The following is a 23,929-nucleotide window of genomic DNA, read 5'->3' on the forward strand; positions in this document are numbered from 1 at the left end:
AATGCCAATGATGGTAGATGCTTCATGTGGAAAAAGACCATTTAACAGGAAATGATATCCATTAAACATAATGTCAAGAGTAAAAGAGATGTTCAAATATTGTTGTAGTATCATAAATTGTATTTGCATACAATTTAATTATCACCTAGACCTCACTTTAGTGCTTCGAGACTGATGCTTGATGCCTATCCTATTTTTGCTCGCACCACCTGTCAATATCACATTTTCATCACCTTCATTGTCTCCCTGTCATGTTGGAGTCCCAATTATTAGGACCATGGTTTTGGGTACTTCACATTTTTATCACCTTCACTGTCTCCCACTTATACTTGAGTCTTGATTCTCAAGACCAGGGCGTTGGGCGTTATGATCCTAACTCAAGACCAGGACACTGGGCGCCTTGGTCCTCCTAATCAATACCCATTTTGGGTCCCCACAATGGTAACTTCAAGTGAGCAGGAAATTTTATCTCATGTTGGCCTACTCTAAAAATTCAACTAATTTTTGGGTAGTCAAGTATAAAAGGAGGTCTACCCCTCTCATTTGAAATCTATTCCTAATAAACCATAATCAAGATCTAAATTACACCTTATCAAATTGAAGTGAGAAAGAAATCAATCATTCATTAAGCATTGGAGAAAAAGTAATGTCATGTTTGTGCATTGAAGATGGCATCCAAGATAAATCTTCTTTGGAAATTTTTCACAAAGATATCCAAATACCCTTGCATGAGGATCAAACACAACTTCATCAAGGCATATTTTATTTTATCAATACTTTTGTTTAAGGTCTATCTTTTCTCTCAAAAGGAAAGGACTTTGTAGCAATTCCATTTCAATTCATATTTCAAATTCAAGGTTAATTCCCAAAATAAGGTTTGACATAAAGAATCCCCTATCCCCAACATCTTTATCTCTATTTCTATGTACAAGAGTTGTGCTCAAGAATTCCGACAGAGTCAACATTGATGAACATGTTTAGCTTTTGACAAAGGAAAATTCAGAGGGCCAGGGCAGATCTGTATTACTTGGTCCCTATATATTAGGCCAAACTTCTGGGAAGAGGTTCTAAACATATTTAATTTTACCAAAATCTTAGTTTTTGGCTCCATGGGATATTTGTAGCAGTTTGTTTAAATCATAGTTTACTTGAATTACTCATACTTTTACCCTAATTTTACAACTATCATTCTATTTTCAACTAAGAAAGAGGATTACTAACTGCAACCAGTGAATCCAATCAGAATTTTAGCCCTTTCCTTATTTAGATTGTGGATAATTCTATTGCATTCACTCTTCTTTCAATGTATTGAGTTGATTTGGTTATTCTAGTGGTTTTATTATCTTATACCCTAATTTCTAATTTTCCATGCTATACATTTGTGTGAACCCGACTCCTTTCATCCTAATTTCTAATTTATTGTCTTAGATCTAATTTGTATGGATTTTAACATTAATTTTTACACTCATAGATCTTATTTGCATTTCAATTACATAAATTTAGTGGTTAATTTCACAAAAACCCTAATTTATTATTCTAAAAATGACTTGTAGGTTGCATAATTTTTTAATTGTGTTTTCAGATTTGATTATTATGATATGTTATGATCAGATTTAGAGGCATCTAATATTAAAAATCATAATTCAATTTTCTTAATTAATTAGTTAATCGAACATTTTTACAATAAGTTACATTTTTTAATCATAGTTATCAATTTTTGCATCAAATTTTCCCTCCTTTGTGCATTGGTTTTGTTACCATTTGTCCTACATACAATATTCTAGTGACAAGAAGTTGTAGACTTAAGGCTTCCCAAGGTTTACACACTAAGGATATGGAGCTTTAGTTGGATAATTTATTCCATGAGAATGTTGGTGCTTTCTCTAATCTAACAAATGACATCAGTTATCCCCATTTTGCTCATAATTGTCATGATGTGGATGAATCCCCTTTATTGAAGGATTAAAATGAATGACCTACAAAGTTATAAGATAGGTGCATATTTTTTGCATGACCTTGCTCATATTGTTGACACTAATATCATACAAATCAAGGTTTGTATCGAAGTCCTTGGTTACTCTCAACCCACCAGTCAAGTTAATCATTATATTCCTATGCCTACATCCTTTCCTACTGTTCCTACATTTACATCTTCTGTCATGACTATTTCCACACAAAATGTTAATCCTACACATTTTAGTCATGGGGGTAATCCTATTAATCAATATTCTTACATACCTCCTTTTGTGAGTCTTCCATTTGTTTAACGACTATTTCCCATACCAACACACCAGAATGTTCCAGCTTGATATTCTCAACCTCTACCTACATACAACAATATTAATCCTCCATCATAATCCAACATGTCCAATTTCAATCCATCCACTAAAGAAACCATTAATAACCTTTCCCAAACTATTACATCCTTGCAACATCGATTTCCTTCTTTTACTCAATCCAAATTCAATGTTCCCACATTTGATGTAGTGAGTCCACTATTTGATGACATTGTCTGTGTGGTTCCTCCTAAAACATATAGAAGTCCCTCAATTGGAGTTTTATAATGGAAAAGGTGCCCCTTGACTCATGTGAACACATTTCAAACTTTGTGTAGTGATTTTTCTCATGACCAAAGATTTAAAGTTGAATTATTCACTAGAACTTTTAGGGATAAATATTTGCAATGGTATTGTTCTTTGTCTCCTTATTCTTTTATTTCATTTTAACAATTGCCTAATGCTTTCATTCAAAAATTTCAAAATAAAATTGGTCCTAAAATTACCTTGACTTATTCAATTCATTGTAAGAAAGGAGTTAAAGGAAAAGTTGCTGATTTTATTGGTAGATATAAATATTTGCATTCTCAAATTGCTTATCAAATGCTTGATCATGATGTTCAAATAATTTTAATTTCTAATTTACAAAAAAATAAATAGAGATAAGATTCTATTTTTTGAGTTTACTTCCTTTACACAATTTTGTGCAATGCTTCATAATTATCAACTTCAAGTGAGTCCATTTGAATCATCTATTGAACACCCAATAGGACTCAGAGGGGGGTTGGTCAATTAGTCTAGAACTTAAAAATCAATTATTAATCAACTTATTAAAAAAAAACACTTTAAACATAACCACATCAAGCACATACACATAAAAAAGGAACAACAGATTTACATTGAAAACCCAAACAAGGAAAAACCATAGTGATAATCTAACTCATAATATAAACAATACTATTTACAATGGTTTAGGCATCAAGCTAAGGAGCACCAACACCTGAAGGACATACAAAACTAAGGCACACAACCTTAGGCAAGATACAAGAGGACTTATACAACTAAGAACACTTCTTTAGGACAAGATACAAACTATTGTCGAAGGTCTCATTGTCAATGAATGAAATAGCTGAATTGAAATTAAGAAGGATTATCTTGATCATGAAATTATTCTTAAGCAACTAAATCAAGCGACTAATAACATGGCAAACATATTTGATAATATTAGTTGATACAATACATTGTCTTGTAGAATTATATCACCTTTAAAGCTCTTCTCAAATCGACTTTTGTATCACCACAAACTCAAATTTGTTTGCAAATTAGTCACATATGCTTATCACACAATTCTCTTCTCATCCAAACTCAATTCATCTACCCACACATCTTAAATATGAGATAAAATATTGAAAACCTAATTGAGGGTCAGCTGAAATAGAATAAGCAATATTACATAAAATAAGCTACCTGGACCTAAAATACTTAAATTGGTCCACTTTAGGAGAAAATAGGAACCAAAAGATATCACAATGCATCATTCCATGAATGATCCAACAATCTGCACATTCTAACACATACTCCGAAGGATGTTACAAAGCATAATGTGTAGACATAATCGACCACTCGGCCACTTAACCACTTCCAATAAAAAATAATCCATGTGAATCTCCACACGCCCAAGTGAGACCCAAATAAACATCTCAAATCATCTTCCAACACATATTTGGACTAAAATTATATGATCCATCAAACCACATTACAATTAACAACATATTCAGAGGGCACCAAATGAATTTTGGATGACCTCGAATATAGGATTGCATAACCAAAACCAAAAGAGTATCCAGACCAATATCAATCAAGATAACCAAGGTTTGACAAAGTATATCTATACTAACATCCTTCTAGATAACTAAGTTTGACATCAATGAAAACCATACGAGCTCATTCTATAAACAATTTCCAACACAATCATCTTCAATGGCCCCAATTGATAACAATGAGAGTTATAAACACTCATTTGTGATGTTCAAACCTAAAAAAGGTTTCATCAAGCTCAATGGAAACATTAAGACTCAAATGGAAACCATGACATCAAGCGTGGTCCTTTTATCTAAATATTTAAGAAAATAATTAACTCCTCTTTTTGAGTATTTGCATAGTATAATATTGAAATTAATAAATTTTAATGTGTTACAACTTCCTCCCATCAAGCCAATTGACACTTCCAAACCATTGCCACCTTACCATGATCCCAAATATGTTTGTCAATAACACCATCAACTTGGCCATGATACTAAGAAGTGTTTCAATTTGAGGAATAGGATACAATAATTCATTGATAATAATATTATATCTTTAGCTGGTGTCAATGGCGAAGCAAATCAATTTACAACTCCTCCTAGCCAAAACCTCCAAATCCTTACTAATCTATTTCTTTCTCATTCTACTAATGTTATTGAGTTTGAGCCTCTTGATATTTCTATTGGCAATAAACATTGTACTGATGGAGATTAGTGCTTGAAGATTGTTCTGAGGTTGTCATTGATGGAAAATTAGCTCAGAAATTCTATCTGGAATATGTAGATTTGTTCTACCAGAAGTTTGGGAAGTTTTTATATTCATCATCTATGCTTAAGTCTGGAAGGTGGAATACAGAGTATGGATACATTGTGCAGATCTCCACTTTGGTTGCATAGTTTTGAGTGCGGTAAAAGAGTTATATGGTTAGATGTTCGAGGCAACTTGATTTGCAATCCTAGTCTCCAATATTGACTCTCATGCAAGTTAGAAGATCCGATAACCGATAATTCAGGAAGAACAAAGCTATTTTGGTGTAATGTGTTATGCAAAATCTTTGGGATGATTTTGGTGATTGGTTTTGAGTTCGAGGTGATTGAGATGACATGTGTGAAGCTTGTTATAAATTTTTTTGGGTCCGCATATGGATTGGAAATCAGATTGAGCCGACTTATGGTTACATGTTTCATGTTGCATGTTATGCAGTTTTTGGAAGATGACATGGATATTGATTTATTTTATTAGTGCGGATGTATAAGACCGATTCATTTGAGCATTTTGTAATGAGATGTGAGTGAGAAAATATTGTGTAAGTGATTATGCAAAGATTTGTGCATGTGATTGGAAGTCTTTGTACTCCGGTATATGACAGAGTAGCAAAACAAAGCAAAGAGACAAAACAAAGGAAGAAGACTATTTGCGCTTAACCAAAACTGCTTTTTGGCATTTATAGATGCTACTATTTAGTTTAGTCATTCTTGTTATCATTTGTAATAACTTTTAAGGAAGTGAGACTTCCTTCGGGTTCAGTGTAGTCATCGGTTAGGAGGGACCTCAAAGAGATCAATCTAGACTGGGCAACAAGAGTAAACATAACAGAAACAAGAGGATATTATGGAGGCAATGAAAAACTAAATTAATTAGATCATAGAAACTAATTGCAAATAACTGGTAACATTCAGGTTACAAGATTCGACTCACTGGCCTGCCACATACATGCTCAATTACAGAATCGGTCAACTCCGGACCTCTAAATATTAAGATATATCTTTTATGTTCTCCCTGATGATTTAAGATGCTAAATTATATTGATTTATATGGTCTAGAAGGATCCAAGTTGGCCCAAGAGGGAACAAATGCCGAAGAACAAGATCAAACGTGTAAAACCACAAGGTTGGCCTTCGCTAAAGAGTTTCCTCTAGAAAATCCAAAGGATGAAGTGTGGATCAAAGGGAAGGTCGACCACATGCCAAGGAAAATTGGAATCAACAAATTGGGGATTCATAATCTATGGAAAGGATCTGCAAGATTCATCAATAGCAAATAGGCCCAAGCGGCTCCGGTGTTCTAAGTCAGAAAACTGTCTCAGAATCCAGAAGCGATAACTTGCCAGAAAATGATCCAAATGTCCTGCAGTTTAGGAATAAGGAAGACGACCATGTTCATAAGCAATATCTAGCTCCACAAGATCTGGTGAGAAAATGCAAAAATAAATGATGAAACTGCAAAACATAAGACAAACTAAAAAATCAATGTTATTGGTTGATGCAAGATTGCCAAGAATCAAGGTTGCTCCTGCATCACGGTTGTAGCCCTCTTTGTAATTGAGAAGTGAGCTCTAGGCAGTGTGCATGAATGCATGTGCATTACCCTCTTGTAATATTATTTTACTCCTGATCATAGTATTATAATATTGTGGGTTCCAATCCCATCGTGGTTTTTCCCTTTTCGGGTTTCCATGTAAAAAATTCGGTGTTATGATTTTGTGCTTGTTTGCATTTAGTTTTTGCACTTTACTTTTATTCATTTGTATCCGGTTGTTAAAGAATCAATTTAAGAAATTTGTTAATTACAGAAAACTAATTCGCCCCCCCTCTTAGTGTTCATTGATTCCAACAATTGGTATCAGAGCCTAATTCCTCCGAGGAAGCGTAACAACTTGAGGAAGATCCAGAAGATTGAATCAATGGACTCTAGTTTGCAGAGACAACTTATTGTAGCACTTGAAGACCTAGATGTAGGAAGGAAAGAAGCAAGAGACCTAAGAATAAATTTGAGTGATGCTGAAAATTTCATTGAGTCATTGAAAGATCAAGTGAACACATCCAGAGAGAAGGGAAAGGAGGTGATGGACAAACTTAAGGAGAAAGAAGAGCAATGCATTGATAATCAAGACAAGATAGATGAATGTGAAAAACTTGCTAGAGACAATGCAGTCCTTAAGAATGAAATACAATCCATTGCAATGAAGTTGACATAGGAGATTGAAGATAGGAAGAAGAGTGAAGAAAGTCTGACTCATTCATTGAAGGATAGATCTGATGAATGTTGCAAATTGAATCATGAAAATGACCTGCTAAAACTTGAACTAATATAATCCAAGAATATTGAGCAAGATCTTGAGAGACAGATAATAATTTTGAGAGATGAACTTACCACTGCTAATGAGTACAAAGAAAAATTCAATGCTAGCTCAGCCAGGTTGGATGAAATGCTGGAAAGTTAGAAGAATAAAGGTGACATGGGAGGACTTAGATTTGCGAAAGAAGAAAGTTCCCAATCTAGTCAAAGCAATCATTAGAAGAACAAGAGACCTATGGTTAGACAACCTAATGCTTATAAATTCAATGGTAAATATTTTGTTTGCAATAAATTTGGTCATATGGCAAGTCAATGCAAAAATAGAGTTAATCAGAATACTTCATCATTCTCTAGTCAATATTTCAATTGCAATAAATATAATCATAAGTCAGTTGAATGTAGAAGTATGGTAAATAGGAGAAATGTAAGATGCTATGCTTGTGGAAGATTTGGACTAACCAATGTAGATCAAAAGGAAATCAAGGGAATTTTAGGCCTAATCAGAGAAACACATTGTTTTCTATGCTTACAACAAAACCAGTCATATAGAAACATACTATAGAAGCAAGAATTCTCTGGCAGACAAGAACAAAGCAAATAATAAGGGAAAAGTGAAGGTTGAAGAGATCAAAGAGAAGCACAAGAAGATGTGGGTTAAGAAGGAAGATTCAAATGTAGCAAATGGTTTTGCACTTGATTTTGGTGATGGATCTTAAGGCATTTTGGCCTTAGGTGGAATCTTTTCATGAAGACCCTTAAAACCCCCTTTTCTAAGATTTGTAACCAGCTGTGGATGGTTGCAGATGATTGTAGATGGTTGTGCAGATGATCCTGAGAAATATTTAGAAGATTCGATGCTGATATGATGCTCTGGTACAATGTTTATAAGTTTTAGGGAATCTGGAAGGAGTTTAGGGTTGAGCATTTATTTCACCTTAAAGCTAGGTATGCGAAAAATAAAGAAGCATTTTAACATTCATTTTTCACATTGCGTCTAAAGTGAAAGAGAAGGAGAGTGTGACAAAGGAGATTGTGTAGCTAAAATAAAGCTCATGTAAATTTGATAAAGATTCCGTGTATCCTCTTGAAGTCAAAAAGCTATTTTATGAAGTTCGAAGCTATTCGTTCATAACCTAGATTGCGATAATGACATCTTTTGGTTCTGGTGTGGCGAATCCACTTGTTGTCGAGATAACTGATAGGGTAAGGCCTCAATTCAAGAAGCATCCATACAAATCAATGAAAGATGATTTGAATGGTGTATTCTCATTTGTTTCGTATGTGGTATTGCATCTCAAGGATATTAGGGCATACATTCACTGCAATATTGAGGAGCTTGGAAACATGGAAATGCTATCACTTTACACCAAGCGCATGATTGATGCTATGGGCAATCTTAAACCCGATTTCAAATCTTTGCAGGATAAGGGTTTCATTTAGTTCATGAACTTTCTAGTTTTTGATGAACCCGAATGGGTTAGGTATATTTTGAGAAGAGTAAATGATGAATTCATATGGCTAGACAAACCTTACAAGATTACTAAGACTGCTATCCAAGCGGTAACATGTTTGAATGTTATCGGTGAAGTTCTTGGTCTGAAAAATGTGAAGAACACAACTGTGACAGAGGTAACTGGTTCACAACATGACAAAAAATCGATGACTATTAGTGATATTGTTGAGTATGATGTGATATTTGTGCCCATTGTGACTGGCTACAAGATATATCAATGTAGCAGAGCTAATTCAGTCTTCGGTACTGCAATTTATGCAGCATATCAAATTCTGAAGGAGAACAAGTTGTATGACTTGTGTGGAGTACTACTGACTAAATTGATGAGCAACTTGAAGAAGATTAAACAAGATTAGAAGAATATCTTTAAGGGTATGTGCAGGATCATGGTGGGCCAAAACAAGGCCTTAAGTGGCAATGAAATTTTAGAAAATTAGAGTTATGCAACTTGACATGAAAATTTGAGTAAGCTATGAACATTATTTTAAAAATATGTAAGAAGAGAATCTATAGAAAATTGAATTTAGTTTCTAAGCTACTAGTTGTTTTTTGAAAAAAAAAATATATATTTGATGAAAATTTGAAATTTCAATGCAGTGGTACTAAAATTTCAAAAAAAAAAGAAGTAGGTGTATGTCTGACCACCCTAATCACAATCAAATCATAATATTTTTTTATAAGAATTATAACATAAGTAGTAGACTCATGTCCAGATGTGACACATATTTTTTTGTAATTTTCTATGAACCGAATAATTAATTATGAATTTTTTACTACAACTTTTAAAAAATTCAAAACCTCCTACGTCTGACCACCTTAACTTGGTCTAAAATTTATGAAATTCAATATTTCTTTTTCCTATAGTAGACAAAGCATAGAATGTGATGCATGTTTTGGATTCAAAAAAAGTGATACTGTTCGAAAGTTATGTGTGTTTTTCAATTAGCTTATCAATTAGGACTTTAGTTAGAATTCAATTAGAAAATAAATAATAATTATTTATTAAAGTCAAAATAAGACAAATCTTATATTGGTGGAAAGATGAGAATGTCCTTAGAAAACCCTTTTCATTTTATCAATTTTGGCTAAACAAAAAAATTGTTAGCCACCAGTGCGAAGTCTGGAAAATCAAAGACTACTCAAAAACATGTTTTTTTTCTGTTGACTTTATAGGCTCGTCATTTCCAAGACAAATCCCAAAGCATCCCTGAGCCATATTTAAAATTTTGAAATTTATGTCAGAAAAATCGGATATCGCATAATATCCGATATCCGATATCTGATTTTAGCAAGTTATGATAGTAATATTTTAATACAATATTAATATATTAATATAATATAAATATATCAATATATTTATATTAATATATTAATATATAATATATTAATATGTTAATATATATTATATTAATATATTAAATATATTGAATATATTAATATACAATTTATTAATATATTGAATATTATTATATTAATATTAAATATATTAATACATAATAAAAATGTTATATATTAATACTATAATTGTTAGGATTCCCACAGATACTGAAAGGGGGGGGGGGTGAATCAGTATCTAACCGGTGATTGGAATTTCTTATCTTAAGACATGCAGAACATATTATAACAGTGTACCAGTATGCAAGAAATAATGCAATAAACAGAAATGAAAGTAACCACATAAGAAACACACCATAACACAATGATTTAACGAGGAAACCCAATGTGGGAAAAACCTCAGTGGGATTTGTGACCCACAATATTATCTTACTGGCCAATAAGAGAATATTACTTACAATAGGGGCCTACACATGCAGGAAGGCCACTTGCCTAGAGCTCACTGCTCAATGGGAAGTCTCACTGACTTACAATGTGGATTATACAAATCCGATAACATGTACTGCTTTACAATAGCATCTTTAATGCTAGATTCAGTATCGGTTTCTGCTCTATTCTTTACATATACCCCTTAACCTATATTTTGCATAATAGGTCTGCCTAATTTCGCCTTATTATATCTTTTTTACATCTTACAAAATGTCCTACAATGACTTCTTATATATATAAGTCATTTTACAATGATATTGAGTCGGCTTACAAAGTTTATTAAATAATAAACAAAATATATTATAACAAAATCCTGTCGGCCTCTGTGCCGATATACTTCCTATCTCTGTGCCGATGCCGGTGTACTGAGTGCCGGTGTAGAGTGTGTTCTATTGATGCCAGTGAGGTGCCTTGTCGGTGCCATAGGATTGTAAGGTTGCCATCAATGAAAAAACCTTCAATCACTTTCAATGTCTCATTGGAGTGTCTATATGCCAACAATCTCCCCCTTTGGCATTGATGGCAACACTCATGAGAAATTTCAAAAAAGTGTTATCCAAAGATGTTACCAAAAATCTGTGCTCCCCCTGAGCATATGATTCCTGTAGTGTTTTGAATTTTCTCATACCTCTACTCCCCCTTTGGCATCAATGACAAAGGTTGTCAAGATGTCAGTAGAGTTTGTAGTTTCAACCTTGTAACTGAGTAGTTACAATTTGAAATAACTCTGCCAAAATTAAGTTTATACTCTCCATAAACTTTTTATTATCTCTGATAGTTGTCTCTGTCCTCTGGACTGTACCGGTGAGTAGCTGCAAGTGTTCTGCCGGTGTCCTCTCTCCTTGTATAAGTGTCTCAAATATTTCCTTTCGTAGTGATGCTAGATAGTCCAATCTTGGACTCAGTCTTAGCCTTAATATTTTTGCTTTATCCACTATTCTCTCCTTTTCTCTTCCTAATTTTAATATCTCATCCTCAAAATTTGTTATTTTCTGCTCAAAAGCTGATAGTGTATTAGGTGAGTTGACAAAATTATCTGCAAGTTTATTGATTTCATCCTATATCTTGCTCATCTTTTTATCTATATCTATAGTAAAAAGGTTTGTCTTACAGGTATCTTTATATAGAGTTTTTAACTCCTTCAAAGAGTTGCAGAGTTCCGGTAGAAGTGTGTCAAAATCTCTGTTACACTTCTTTATTTGCTCATCAAAGAATTTCTTCTTTTCAATTTCCATTTTATCCTTCAGTGTTTCTTCCTTTATTTTCTCAAAGTTTTCTGTGATGTATTTACACAAGGTATCAAGTTGTCCTAAAGAATCTTTATTGTCTATATTACAGTTAGGAGCAATTACCTTCAAAGTTGGTATGGTATCATCTATATCCTTGTAGGCTTGAGAACTACAATCTGTTATCCTCTTAATTGAATCTAAGAGTACTTCAGTCACATTTGTTGTTTTAAATATTGATGATGAACCTACATTTTGAATACTGCCGGTGGTGGAAGTAACCAAGCTTGTTTTGACCTCTGGTAGGTCTGTTTGTGTTTGGATTTCTTTAAGCAATGGTTTTTGTACTTCTCCAGTTGCCAGTGGCACTGTTTCCTTCTGTTTCTGTTCCGGAGCCTTTTGCTCTGTTTGTGTCTCAGATGGTGTTTCAGTTTGTTGCTTTGTCAGTTTCTCTGTTTGTTTCTCTGTCTTAGTCTAAGTTTCAACTTCTTTCCCTTTGTCATCTGTTGGTTCCTTTTGGGTGTTATCTGTCTGCTCAGCTGCCGGTGGCTCATTAGCCATTTCAGTTTTACCAGTGGTATCTTGATCTACCACAATGTTGATCTTTTGTGTATCAACATCTACTGCATATAATACTTTAGGATTAGGATTGACATCCTCTACATCCATACTTTTAGCTGCTGGTTGATCTTCTGTAGTAGTTGTTGTTGTTGTTACTAGTGGAGTAATCAAAGGAGGTGGGGGTAAGTTGTCTTTGACTTTGATGCAAGGTGGTCCACCAACTATACCTTTACCCTTGTCTTTTACCTTCTGATATACCTTTATTGGTAGATGGGACTCATGTATTCTTCTTGTTTTTATTTTTCCACTAGGAATATGTCCCATGCATTCTTTGTCTCTTTACTCACCTCTTCTACTCTTCCAACCATTAATGCAATGTGTCGGTGTGTAGTAGAAAAGACTGACTGGTTGGCTTCAACAATTAAATCATCAATTTCCTTGGGTGAGTTTACTGGGTATACAGCAAGTAGTTTTTCTATCTTGATTTTCTTGTCAAGTTCTACTACTGCTAATCTCCTTGCTTCTATCCTTTTAAATAGTTCAATTGGAATTTCATTTTCTATTTCCATCGAAAATTTCTTATACATGTCCATATGTAATATAACATTATTTTCAACTTGTTCTTTTTCATCAACTGTTAAAGTGTCATATATTTTCTCTATATTCTTCAATTTTCCTTCCTCTGTAATTTCATTTAACAATATATCAAGAGGGGCCAAGTCCTTGTTTGTCCTTTTCTTCTTTTTGGGTGTCAGTTTCTTCTTCTTTGGTGTAGCCTTTCTTACCAGAGATCTCACTGCTTGTTGTTTTTGTTTTGTGTTGATTTGCAATATCCAGTTCTCTTTGTAACATCTCTTTCTGTCTCATTAGTTCATTTTCATAGCTAAGTCTTGTATTCTCATTTGCTGCATCACTTAGTCTTTTGGTCAATTCTTCTTCATTCTTCTTCCTATCTTCAATTTCTTTGCAAAATCTCATAGTCATATCCTGCATCTCATTCTTTGTTGTCATGTTCTCTTGCTTCAACTTTCCTATCATATCATTTAGAGTTTCCTTTTCATCATTCTCAAATTGCATCTTTTCACAAAGTTCTCTTCTCTTGTTTCTTGTAGTGGTGAGATTTTCTTGAAGTGCCTGAATGATATCCTGAGCTACCTTTAGATCATCTTCAAGTTTGATGTTTTTCAATTTCTCTGTATCATAGTCTGAGAGAGCTGCTTCAAGTTGCTTCATCAAATTTTCCATCTTTACCAGTGTCAAGATCTTCCTCAAGCTGTTAGGCTTCTAAAAATAGAGGACCAGGCTCTGATACCAATTGTTAGGATTCCCACAGATACTGAGAGGTGGGGGGGGGGGGTGAATCAGTATCTAACCGGTGATTGGAATTTCTTATCTTAAGACATGCAAAACATATTATAACAGTGTACCGGTATGCAAGAAATAATGCAATAAACATAAATGAAATTAACCACATAAGAAACACACCATAACACAATGATTTAACGAGGAAACCGGTGTGGGAAAAACCTTGGTGGGATTTGTGACCCACAATATTATCTTACTGGCCAATAAGATAATATTACTTACAATAGGGGCCTGCACATGCAGGAAGGCCACTTGCCTAGAGCTCACTACTCAATGGGAAGTCTCACTAACTTACAATGTGGATTATACAAATCCAATATCTTGTACTGCTTTACAATAGCATCTTTAATGCTAGATTTAGTACCGGTTTCTACTCTATTCTTTACATATACCCATTAACCTATATTTTGCATAATAGGTCTGCCTAATTTTGCCTTATTATATCTTTTTTACATCTTACAAAATGTCCTACAATGACTTCTTATATATATAAGTCATTTTGCAATGATATTGAGTCAGCTTACAAAGTTTATTAAATAATAAACAAAATATATTATAACAAAATCCTGTCGGCCTCTGTGCCAATATACTTCCTATCTCTGTGTCGGTGCCGGTGTAGAGTGTGTTCTGCTGATGTCGGTGAGGTGTCTTGCCGGTGCCATAGGATTGTAAGGTTGCCATCAATGACAAAACCTTTAATCACTTTCAATGTCTCATTGGAGTGTCCATATGCCAACAATAATATATAAATGTATATATTAAAATATATTATCAATATTTTTGTTAGTGGTCATATGGTATTCTGAGGGTTCACATGGTGTTGTTAGGTGTCATATGAGGTCGTAAGGGGTAACACATGTGTTAGAATAGCATATGACCCCTTAGGACACCATATGGACATCATATGGTCCTAAAGGGTGACATCATGCACTAGGATTTTAAAAGGGGTGATGTGGTGTCCTAAGGGGTCATAGGCCACTAGATGACCCCTTAGGACACCATTTGACACCTAAGGACACCATATGGTGTCCTAATGGGTTATATGGTGTCCTAAGGGGTCATAGAACAACATATGACCCCTTATGATGTTGGCAATATGCTGGATTTCGTTAAGCACTGTCATTGATGTCAGCACTATATCTCGGTTGGATATGGTTCTACTATCTCGGTTGGACCTATCCTGGTTAGACTTGGTGTTTATCTTGGTTTTGACTGCGATTCTGATCTAGTATGATCAGATCTCTGGTTTCAGTGTTTGGATGTTTATTTAGGATGGTTATATGCTTGCCTTATTCTGTTGGTTCATGATTTGGTGCTCCGGTAGCTATCACTTATGTTCCCGGTTGGTATTCCTGGTACCAGTTAGAATTAGCGGTTAATGATATTTGATGATTTGGTTAGATAATTTTGGTCCAACTTATGCAAATAGTTTCAAACATGTTGAAGATGCTTCTTGATCGTGTCTTAATTGTTTGGTGACTTTGCATTGGCTGGCGTGCTGTTATGGTGGTCCTATTTGGATCCGATTAGACTTTTTGTGTTATTACACTAAGGGTTTCTAGCAATTGGTGAAATGTGTTGGTGATTGGTCTTAGTGTGATTTTCGACAGATATAATTGTTTGGGAATTTTTTGTAGGTCCATTCTATGTAATATAAATCATAATATTGGTTCGGTGATATCGTGTGATGTAATTTTTGTAATTATGGGTTTATGGGTGTAGGGTTTACCTGACCTTATCAATAAGGTTGATGATTTGTATTTATAGGTGACTTATTCATGTAATTGAATATGATTTTTGGGATTGATGATATGGTATGGGATCGATGATTATGTCTGCATTATCAAAGGAAAGTTTATGTGCAAATATTATTATATCATTCAACAAAAGGTTTTGGTGTTGCAGGGAAAACATGTGTACTTAATTGGAACTGTATCAAGCATTAGGAGATTCTACTTTCATAGTTCATTCTTTCCAGATTGTATTCCAATACTTTTGTAAGTCAGTGAGACTTCTCTTTTGTGATGAGCAATGAGCTCTAGGTTGTTGGCCTGATTGCAAGTGCAATCCCCATTGTAATTATTTCACATACTGCTGCAGAAGTATTATCTGATTGTGGGTAGGGTTTCCCACCATGGTTTTTCCCTTTATTGGGTTTTCCATGTCAAAATATTGGTGTTGTGTGTACTGTGCTTTCATGTTTTATCTTTCATTGTGATGGTTTCCTTGTGCTCTAGTATAAAGGTTATAATCTGCAATAGTTTTGATTACTGATAGAAAACTAATCCACCCCTGCCCCCCCTTAGTTTTTTCTTGGTATTAGATTTGTCTAACAATTGGTATCAGAGAAAGGTCCTCTCTACAAAATCTTAATCGCTTGAGGAGATCTGATGGAATCTGCATCTAGTTTCACATTTAATCCCTACTAGAAGGAGAGTCCTAGATTTGATGGCACAAATTACAAGAAATGGAAGGAGCAAATGAAGATTCATCTATATGTCTTGGAGATTAAGTTTTTGAGATAGTGGAGAAAGGGTATATACCTCATGATACTAATTCTATAACATTGACACCTATTGATGAACAAAAGAGAGCTAAAAATGATGTTAGAGAAAAAGAAGCATTGTTGAGTGCCCTATATGATGAAAATCTATTGAATGTCATAGAGTTGGAGAATGCAAAGAAGATCTAGATAAAGATTGAAACTTTTGATGAAGGTGACCAAGCAGTTAGATGGCAAAACTTGAAGGCTTCCGGGGAAGATATGAAACTTTGAAGATGGAAGAAGATGAGAAGATTAGTTCTTACATGGATAGAGTGAATGAAATTGTCATGGGAATCAAATGTTACGGCGAATTAGTTAGTGAGGATGAGGTTGTGTCAAAGATTTTGAGAGTTCTACCTCCAGCTTAGAAGATGAAGGCTACTACAATTAATGAAATCTAGACAATGTCAAGTACCCTTGTTACGAGAGACATTACTTGGGAAATTGACTAAATTTGAGCTTGAGGAACATGGAGATCAGAGTTGTACTAAAACAGAGACTGCATTTAAAGCATCTACCTCCGATAAGCAGGAGATAGATTGGAAGGAATTGTATGCTAAAGATTTGGAAGAAATTGAGAGAGAAGATAGAGAACTTGAAGAGTTGGAAGCTCTAATTACTAGAAGAATCCTTAAAGGATCGGCTAGAACTAAGTATGAAGGAAAAGTCCCTTTTGAATATTTTTTATGCAATAAGATTGGTGATTTTTCTTCTAGATGTCCTGAGAGAGCTGTTAGGAATTATGAAAGATTTGTGAGGAGTTATAAGCCTATTTCGGAATATCAGAGTAGGCCTAGATTTAGAAGGAATAAGGATAAATAATGTTATTATGCTGGAGATGATGATCTTGGTATTACTAATGATGATGATGAACTTATAAGTGGATCTAATAATGGAAGCTCCAATAAAGATTGGGTTTTTATTGCTATCAAGGATGATTCTCTAGAATCTGTCATTGAAGCTACTCATACTAAGGAGAAGGCTTTAGCTGCTAAAATTGAAGAGAAGGATGAATGGGTTATAGATAGTGGATGCTCACATCACATGACTAGTAACAAGAGGAAGTTCTTAACTCTGGAAGAATTTGATGGTGGACTAGTCAGATTTGGAGACAACAAGGCATGTAGGATCAAAGGCAAAGGAACAATATCCTTGGATGGTAAGACTAATATTGATAATGTTTATTATGTTGAAGGCTTAAAGCATAATCTTTTAAGTTTAGGTCAGATGGTAGATAGAGGATTTCATTTGCAATTTAAGGATGGTAAATGCAAGATTATCAATAGATTTGGATTGGAGATTGCATCTGAAACTCAGTCTAAAGGAAACATCTTTCATCTAAACTATGATGAGAAGGCTTGCTTGATTGCTTAGGTTGATGAAAGCTGGTTATGGCATAAGAAGATATGTCATGTAAATTTTTATTGCATAGTGAAGACCAATTCAACACAAGCTATCACAGATTTGCCCAAGATTGTTAAACCTCACAATCCGGTATGTAGAGAATGTCAAATGGGTAAGCAAGTTAGAACTTCTTTCAGAAGCATACATGATAAATCTAATGAAATTAGCGGTCTTATTCATACTGATCTGTGTGGACCAGCAAGGATGAAAATTTTCCAAGGTGATAGATATTTTATGTTACTTATTGATGAATATTCTAGAATGATGTGGGTTGCATTTTTGAAAGAAAAATATAAATCTCTTGAGAAATTCAAATTTTTCAAAGCTATGGTTGAGACAGAAACAAGATTGAAGATAAAATGTTTAAGATTAGATCAAGGTAGTGAGTTTACATCTAGTGAGTTGAACAACATTTGTGAGAAGCATGGAATCAGAAGACAACTTTCTGCACCTAGAACCCCACAATAGAATGGATTAGTGGAAAGAAAGAATAGAACCATATTGGATGGTGCAAGGAAAATGATGACTGAAGCTAAATTTTCTAATATCTATTGGAGAGAAGTTGTCAATACCGTTGTATACACTTTCAATAGAGTACACATAAAAGGTGATACTGATAAGACTCCTTATGAATTGTGGTTTGGTCACTCCTACTGTCAAATATTTTAGAATTTTTGGAAGTAAATGCTATATTAGAAGAGATGATGCATTAGGAAAATTTGATCGTAAAAGTGATGAAGGAATATTTTTGGCTTATTCTTATAAGAGAAAATCATATAGATGTTATAACAAAATATTGAATAGGATAATGGAGAGCATAAATGTTAAGGTGGATGAGAAAGTAAATAATCAGATCAGAACATATGACTATGGATCAGAAGATGAATTTGTTAGAACAAAACCGATAGTGCAAGAATTTATTCAAAGCATTGAACTAGTGACTCCAGCAACATTAGAGAATTCAATAGTGGTTGTTGAATAATAGAAAGAGTTAGTAAATCAAGAAAATTCAAAGGCTCCCAGGTATGTGAAATTAAATCATTCTGAAGATCAAATCATTGGAGATAAAAGGAAAGGTGTGATGACTAGAAGAAGGTTAGCTACTGAAGAGGTATGTTTAATTTCTCAAATTGAATCGACATCTTTTATTGAAGCAAGTAAAGATGAAAATTGGATGAAAGCAATGGAAGAGGAATTAGATCAGATATAAAAGAATACATGGGAATTAGTTCCTAGACCTAAAGATAAGAATATTATTGGAACCAAATGGGTTTTCAGAAATAAATTAAATGAGGAAGGTCAATTTGTGAGAAATAAAGATAGATTGGTTTGCAAAGGTTATTCATAGGAAGAAGGAGTTGATTATGATGAGACTTATGCTCCAGTTGCAAGAATTGAAGCGACAAGACTATTTCTTGCCTATGTTGCACACAAGAACTACAAGGTATATCAAATTGATGTTAAATGTGCATTTCTGAATGTAGATCTTGAAGAGGAAGTCTACATTGATCAACCTGATGGATTTTCTTTATCAGAGGACAAGGACATGGTTTGCAAGATTGAAGAAAGCTTTATATGGTTTGAAACAAGCCTCTAGAGCATGGTATCCTAGATTAGATAAACATCTTCCAAAGCTCGGTTTTAGTAAAGGTAATGCTAATAGTAATCTATATTATAAGATTGAACATGATGACATAATGATCATTGAATTCTTTGGGGATGATATCATTTTTGGTGGAGCAGAAAGTTTATGCATGAAATTTGTTGATGATATGAAGAATGAATTTGAAATGTCTATGATTGGTGAGATGAAATTTTTCTTAGGTTTGCAGATCACTAAGACTGATAAAGTTATTTTCATTTGTCAAACTAAGTATGTGAAGGAATTGCTTAAGAAATTTGGACTTGAGAATTCTAAACCTATCAGTACTCCTATGATAACTGGTTGCAAATTGTCAAAGGATGATGAATCTCCTAGAATTAATCCAAGCAGATACAAATCAATGATTGGTGAATTGTTGTACTTAACTCATACTAGACCTGATATAATGAATGCTCTTGTATTGCCTCTATATTTCAATCAGATCCTAGAGAAACTCGTGATATTACTGTCAAGAGGATATTTAGATATCTAGCAGGTACAACAGACTATGGGTTATGGTATCTAAAAGATGATGATTTCAGACAATGTGCATATACACTCTGATTGGGCAAGAGATGTGGACGATTGGAAGAGCACTAAAAGTGGTGCATTCTTTCTTGGAAATAAGTTGGTTTCATGGCTTAGCGAGAAACAATCATGTACTTCATTATCTACTACTGAAGCGAAATATTTAGCTGCTGCAACTAACTGTACTCAAATATTATGGATGAAACAGGTGTTGAAAGATATAAGGGTAAGCTATGATGAGCCTATTGTTATTCACTGTGATAATGCTGTTGCTATTGATATGTCAAAAAATCTAGTATTTCATTCCAAATAAAAACACATTTCTATAAGGTATAATTTATTGAAAGAAAAGGTTGAAGAAAAGGAAGTCAGATTGGCTTATGTGCCTAATAAGGAACAAATTGCAAATATTCTAACAAAACTATTACCTAAAGATACTTTTTAATATCTCAGAGATCAGTTGGAAGTTACCACCCCTCCGAAAGAGACTTAGAGATGTAGGTATACATCAATCTGATGAGCCTATCAGACATACTTTCTGATCCAGGTTGATGAGATGATGCTACTACATAGGGGGAGTAGTCAATCATTCGGTTCAATTTTTCTTTTTGGTTTGGTATCCATCCTTTTTCATTGTTGTTAAAGGGGGATATGGTGCACATGTGAAAAATAACTAATCTATGGAGGAGATGGTATTCATGTTTATATTAGGGGGAAATATACTTCAGATCAATCTTCTTTGGGAGACTATTGACATTCCTTGGCACTTGGATTTTTTTCACATTCAGTGTTGCCATCAATGCCAAAGGGAGAGATTGTTGGCAAAATGCTGGTTTTGGTTAATTGTTGTCATTGATGTCAACACTGTATCCCAGTTGGATATGGTTCTACTATCCTAGTTGGACCTATCTCAATTAGACTTGGTGTTTATCTTGGTTTTAGCTGTGATTCTTATCCAGTATGATCAGATCCCTGGTTTCAGTTTTAGATGCTTATTCAGGATGATTATATGCTTGCCTTATTCTATTGGTTAATGATTTGGTGCTCCGGTAGCTATCTCTTATTTTCCCGATTGGTATTCCTAGTACAGATTATCTTTACTGGTTAGTGATATTTGATGATCTAGTTGGATGATTTTGGTCTGGCTTATGGAAACAATTTCAAGTTTGCTGAAGGTGCTTCTTAATCTTGGCTGAATTGTTTGGTGACTTTGCATTGGATGGCATGCTATTATGGTGGTCCTATTTGGATCCAATTAGACTTTCTATGTTATTGCACTGAGGGTTTCTACCAGTTGTGGAAATGTGTTGGTGATTGGTCTTAGTGTGATTTCTGGCAGATATATTGTTTGGGAATTTGTATTAGGTCCATGCTATGTAATGCAAATCATACTATTGGTCCAGTGATATCATGTGATGTATTTTTTGTAATTATGGGTTTATGGGTTTAGGGTTTAGCTGACCTTATCAATAAGGTTGATGATTTGTATTTATAGGTGACTTATTCATATAATTGGATATGGTTTTTGGGATCAATGGTATGGTATGGGATTGATGATTATGTCTGCATTATCAAAGGAAGGTTTTTGTGCAAACATTGTTATATCATTCAGTGAAAGGTTTTGGTGTTGCAGGGAAGGCATCTGCTTAACCGAAACTGTATCAAGAATTAGGAGATGCTACTTTCATAGTTCATTCTTTTTGGATTATAGTCTGATGCTTTTGTAAGTCAGTGAAACTTCTCTTTTGTGATGAGCAGTGAGCTTTAGGTTGTTGGCTTGATTGCAAGTGCAATCCCCATTGTAATTATTTCACATATTTCTATAGAAGTATTATCTAATTGTGGGTAGGGTTTCCCACCATGGTTTTTCCCTTTATCGGGTTTTCCACATCAAAATATTAGTGTTGTGTGTACTGTTCTTTCATGTTTTATCTTTCATTGTGTTGGTTTCGTTGTGCTCTGGTATAAAGGTTATAATTTGCAATAGTTTTGATTAATGATAGAAAACTGATTCACCCCCCCTCTCAGTTTTATCGCGATATCACATCTGTCTAATATATGACACAATATGACCCCTAACGACACCATATGGTGTCCTAAAGGGTCATATGGCATCCTAAGGGGTCATAGAACACCATATGACACCTTAGGACACTATATGACCCCTAACGACACTATATAGTGTCTGAAGGGGTCATATGGTGTCCTAAGGGGTCATAAGACACCTTATGACCCCTTATAACATAATATAGTGTCCTAAGGGGTCATAGAACACCATATGACCCCTTAGGACATAATACAACTCATAACGACACCATATGGTATCCTAAGGGGTCATCAGACACCATATAACCCCTTAGAACACAATATGACCCCTAACAAAACCTAAAGGGTCATATGGTGTCCTAGGGGGTCACATCATATGACCCCATAGGACACAACATGACCCCTAAGCATCATACCATCCCTAACGACATCATATGGTGTCTTAAGGGGTCATATGACACCATATGACCCGTTAGGACACAATATGACTTCTAACAATACCTAAGCGGTCATACGATGTCCTAAGGGTCATATGGTGTCCTAAAGGGTCATAAGACACCATATGACCCCATAGAACATAATGCAACCCCTAACGACACCGTATGGTGTCTTAAGGGGTCATAGGACACCATATGAACCATTAGGACACAATATGACCCCTAAAAACACCTAAGGGGTCATATTGTGTCCTAAGGGATCATAGGACACCATATGACCCCTTACAACACTATATGACCCCTAACAACAACATATGGTGTCCTAAGGGGTCATATGGTCTCCTAAGGGGTCATAGGACAACATATGACCCCTTAGGACACCATACCACCCATAAAAACACCATATTGTGTCGTAAGGGGTCATATAGTGTCCTAAGGGGTCATAGGACAACATATGACCCCTTAGGACACTATACGATCCCTAATGACACCTAAGAGATCATATGGTGTCCTAAGGGGTCATTGGTGTCCTAAGGTATCACAGGTCACCATATGACCCCTTAGGACACAATATGACCTCTAACGACTCCTAAGGGGTCATATCGTATGGCTAGGGGTCATATGGTGTCCTAAAAGGTAATAGGACACCATATGACCTCTTAGGACACCATACGGCCAATAACAACACCATATGATGTCCTAAAGGCTCATATGGTGTCCTAAGGGGTTGGAGGACACCATATGACCCCGTAGACCACCATATGACCCCTAACGACACCATATGGTGTCCTAAGTGCTCATATGGTGTCCTAAGGGGTCACACGACACCATATGACCCCTTAGGACACAAGATGACCCCTAATGGCACCTAAGGGGTCATAAGGTTTTGTTAGGGGTCATATGGTGTCTCAATGGGTCATAGGACACCATATGACCCCTTAGGACACCATACAACCACTAACGACATCTAAGGGGTCATATGATGTCCTAAGGGGTCATAACACACCACATGACCTCTTAGGACACCATACGATCCCTAACAACAACATATGGTGTCCTAAGGGGTCATATGGTATCCTAAGGAGTCATAGGACACTATATGACTCCTCAAGACACCATACGACCCCTAACAATACCATATGATGTCCTAAGGGGTCATATGGTGTCCTAAGCTGTCACAAGACACCATATGACCCCTTAGCACACAAAATGACCCCTAAAAACACCTAAGGGGTCATATGGTGTCATTAGGGGTCATATGGTGTCCTAAGGGGTCATAGGACACCATATGACCCCTTAGGACATCATACAACCCCTAACAACACCATATGGTGTCCTAAGGGGTCACAGGACACCATACGACCCCTTAGGACATAAGATGGCCCCTAAAACCACCCAAGGGGTCATATGATGTCGTTAGGGGTTGTATGGTGTGCTAAGGGGTAACAGGACACTATATGAACCCCTTAGGACACCATATGACACCTAACGACACCTAAGGGGTCATATGGTGTTCTATGGGGTCATAGAACACCACATGACCTCTTAGGACACCATATGATCCCTAATGACAACATATAGTGTCCTAAGGCATCATTGGATACCATATGACCCCTTAGGATACCATACGACCCCTAACGAGACCATATGGTGTTGTAAGGGGTCATATGGTGTCCTAAGG

This window comes from Cryptomeria japonica, chromosome 4, assembly GCF_030272615.1.
Source record: "Cryptomeria japonica chromosome 4, Sugi_1.0, whole genome shotgun sequence".
NCBI lineage: Eukaryota > Viridiplantae > Streptophyta > Pinopsida > Cupressales > Cupressaceae > Cryptomeria > Cryptomeria japonica.